A 4,396-nucleotide genomic window follows, 5' to 3' on the forward strand; every position below is an offset into this window, starting at 1 on the left:
AGTATCTGCCCCCCTGCCGATTTCTGACGTGGCGGGTTGATACTGTGGAACCGTTAGCTGGATGGCCGATTGGAATGGTGCCTGGATCGGAGAGCTTCCGTAGTCGGCCGATTGATCTAGCACGGCTGCTGTCGACGGTGCCCCCCAAGGTACTGAGTTTGATGGCAATGATTACGCAGAGGAAATCTGAGCAGGCTGAGGTGGCGCTTGTGACTGGAGATATGGCGCACCATTGTATCCTGGATGCATTGAAGGCGAGGAAGCACTGGGTCCTCTATGTTGAGTTGGCATCGGCTGAGGAGCCGAGTGAGATGTGCTTGGAAAGCTCCTGACTGGGGCCGTAATGGGCAGGGCATATGCTGGCCCTTGATATCCTTGAGATACGCCATTGGCCAAGGAGCTGATGACGACATTGTATACCGTGTTAGCCATCACCGAGGATTGATCGATGAAGGCCTGGTAGACGGATTGTTGGACCATATCGGACATCTTGCCCGAGTCCTCAGCGATGCTGATTTGGTGGGGAGTTGGGAAAGGAGCTTTCTTGACGGTATCCCCACTCCTGGTACGACTGAAAGATTGCAGGCATGTTTTCCGGTATTGTTCTATTTGCTTTTCCAACTCTTCTTTCTGGTCGTCCTTGAGGTCTGCATCCGTCACTTCGATGATGTTATCTTCGAAGATTTTGGCAGCTTTCGACATGGTGGAGTTTGAAGTGGTCCCACCAGGCGTGCCAAAAGTGTGTTGGTGCTAAAAGTCAGCCGATTGACCCTCAGCGTCGAGCACACGACCCAGGAGAATCTGCTTAACTCTTGTTCGGGTGATCGCCCTGGTGCGGTTCGCGTGGTGTGCCAGCCAATCTGACCTGCTGATTGGCAAGGAATAAAACGTGTCAAATTCCAGGAGTTGCAATCGGCTAAGGTTTCAATCTCGAGAAAGCGTATCAGCAAATCGGCCGATTTGCTATAAAAAGATAATTGGCTATGATGCAGTCGACAACCACGTAGCGATTATAAAGAAAACTACTAGAGTAAACTAGATAACGCTACAGGAGCAACACTTGGAATAGATCTAATTGGCTATATATGAAAATAACGGATAAATAATAACAATAATAAAGCTGATAGTTCAAATCTCAAGCTGGGTAACTGATGATAAAACTAGAACAACAGATGAAACCTATAATTCTAGTAAATATCGATAACTAGTGAATAAATCGAAACGACAGTGATGCGCCCGAAGTTAAAACTTAGATATTACTCGATAAACGGAATTTATAGAATCGGCCGGAGATCGTGTCGATGCAGCCCTGCCAACCCGTACGAACTTGTGAATGAAGAAAAGTACTGGCGAAGTCGCCGACTTGAAAGTAAAGTACGATGAAAAAGTAGATTTGTTGTATTGATTGATGTGTTTTTTTACAGATCTCTAAAGATGGCTATTTATAGCCTGTTATAACTAATTTCCTAACCGACTAGGATTTATCTATAATTTTAAATGAAAACGAATATTTACAAGTACAACTTGTATCGGAGTTGGTTATTATACTCCCGCGGGCCGATCCCCCTTCCTCTTCTCTTTCTGATCCACTTTAAGCCTATAGTGGCCCAATCGATCCAGCCTTTCAATTGGCCGATCTTCACCAACCCCGTCCGCCAAAACACTGCAGCGCCAATCGGCCGATCTCCAACTGTAGCACCAATCGGCCGATTCCCAATCATGACCTTTTAACTTGCCACATCGGCCAATCCTTTCCTCCTTGACGCTGATTTCATACGTATCAAAATCTGGCGTCAACACTACCTCACACCCAAATCCCAACCTTGTTGGACACAACACCTCAATGATGATAAACACCTTCACAACAATTGACAAAAACTCTCCATTATCCTTGGACTTCCAAATAGCTCCGTGGCCTACAACTTACAAGACGGTCACGTTGCCGAAATTCAATGGGAAAAATGACCCTCGCCAATTCCTAATGAGCTACGAGGCTGCAGTAGCGTCAGCTCAGAAAGATGATGTAGTCCTAGCCAAGTCTTTGATTAAGAGCAGCGTTGAACTGGTATTCGCTACTTCCACCACAGTCAGTATACAACTGGATAGATCTCAAAACTAAGCTGATACAAAATTTCCAAGGTTTCCATCGAGCAGTTTCTGACCAGAGCGACCTATTCTTTTGCATCTAGAAAGATAAAGAGCCTTTGGCCAACTATGTTAAAAGATTCGTTCCATAGAAGTCACAAACTCCTGATATAGACGAAAGTGTAGCCATAGCTGCATGCATCAAAGGGCTAACTCTAGGCCCAACAACCTCACATCTAACAAGAAAAAAGACAAAAACTATGGACGCCTTGCTTGCTGAACTGGAAAAGTATTGTAGATCAGATGAAGATCATAGAAGAAGAGTGATGGAAAGAAACCGCCAAAGCTAGACCGAAAAATATCAGAACTGGCAAGCCTCGATGTACAATTACGCACGGCATCAACACCTATACCCAGCTCAACAAGTACTGTCAATCGAGGGTGCTCAATCCTTACAGCAACAAAATCAAAATCATAATAGGCAGCCTCAGCAGCAGCCACCACCAAATTTTGGCAGTGGACAGAGAGGCGGTTATGCTGGAAGAGGAAAAGGCTGAGGCAGAGGGCCTCCAAGGCCACACAACCAAAATAACCAACCTTGAATGTTCTACTATACCTTCCATGGCAAGCAGCTAGACCACGCAACTGACTTCTGTCTAGAAACCAAAAAGACCTTTGAAAGAATAACCGAAGAGAAAAAAGCTGTTGCGGCACCCAAAACCATCCACCATACCTCTATCTGGCCACAACAGCCATACTTCCCAAACACTAACCTCTCAAACTTTCAACCCACAATTCCAACCTCAAACTACGCAAGCCTCGCAAGCCGCGAACTTCGCACCCTCCCAACCTCTACACGAGATACCACTACCTCCACCAAATCTACCCAACCAAATTCCTAAAGCCAAGCCTAACAACACACAGAACAATAACCCCAAAGCTTTACCCACCTACGTCATGATAATGCCAATATCAGGAGGATCCTCGCAGCTCGAACACCTAGAACACAGTCCAAATGTCTTGCCCACCTACGACATGATAATGCCAATAGCTGGAGGATCTTCTCTTGAGTTTGAAACTATAAGACAAAAGAGATATTATTTCAAGCAAGTAAATACAATCATATCTGATGGACCTCCAGTCAAGCCAGAGTGGGCACACATGCCCATCTCTTTCATCGAAGAAGATTTCAAATTGAAGATAACCTCACCTAGAAGTTTTAGTTGACAACGGAAGCTCTGCGGACATCATCTTTGCAAACACATTCAGAGAAATGAAGATTGACCCTCATCTGGTCGAGCCGGCAGAGGTGACATTACATGGTTTCAGGGGAAGGCTAGTTAGAGCATTGGGGAAAATATCACTCCCAGTATCATTTGGAAACCTGGACAATGCAAGAAAGGAGCGCATAATGTTCGACATTGTTGAAATGTAATACTCATATTTTGCTATCCTTGGCAAGGGATTCATCAACAAGTTTAACGCAACGATAAGGCAACTATTCCTGTGCATGAAGATCCCAGCCCTGAAAGGGGTCATCACTGTTTATGGCGATCATCAGACCGCAAGAAACATTGAAAAAGGTGTAACCCCGGACCAAAAAAATTTGCACCATTTGACAAGTCCCAACGAGGTTGAGCAACAAGAAAAGAAAAAGCCATACGTAGAGCCTAAGAGGGACAAAGAAAAAGTAAAAGTGAGCGCAGATGGCAAAACAAAAGGAGTTATGCTAGATGATTGCATCCTAGATAGAGCTATGACGATAGGGGATAACCTCGAGCCTGAGGAAGAGAAAAAACTAATCGAGTTCTTAAAATAAAGATGCCTTTGCTTGGTCTGCCAGTGACCTGCAAGGGGTCAACAGAAGTATAATTGAGCACGAGCTCAAAATAAAGAAAGGTGCAAAACCAAAAAACAAAAACTCTGAAAAAAGTCAAAAGAAAAAGCGCAAGCTACAAAATCAGAAGTCCAAAGACTGCTTGATGCAAATGTCATATGCCCAGTCATGTACCCAGAATGGCTAGCTAACACGGTAGCAGTCAAAAAGAAGAATGACAAATGGAGAATGTGCATAGATTTCACTGATCTGAACAAAAGGCCTGCCCAAAATATGACTATTCATTAGAAAGAGTAGACAAAGTGTTAGACGATGCTGCAAATGGTGAGATTTTGTCATTGCTGGACATGTTCTCAAGCTACCACCAAGTCAAAATAAAGAAGGAAGATAAAGAAAAAACAAGTTTCATAACTCCATTTGGAACCTACTGCTTCGTGAGAATGCCTAAGGGGCTCAAAAATGCGGAGCAAACTT

This window comes from Setaria viridis, chromosome 2 (genome assembly GCF_005286985.2).
Source record: "Setaria viridis chromosome 2, Setaria_viridis_v4.0, whole genome shotgun sequence".
Taxonomy (NCBI): Eukaryota; Viridiplantae; Streptophyta; class Magnoliopsida; order Poales; family Poaceae; genus Setaria; species Setaria viridis.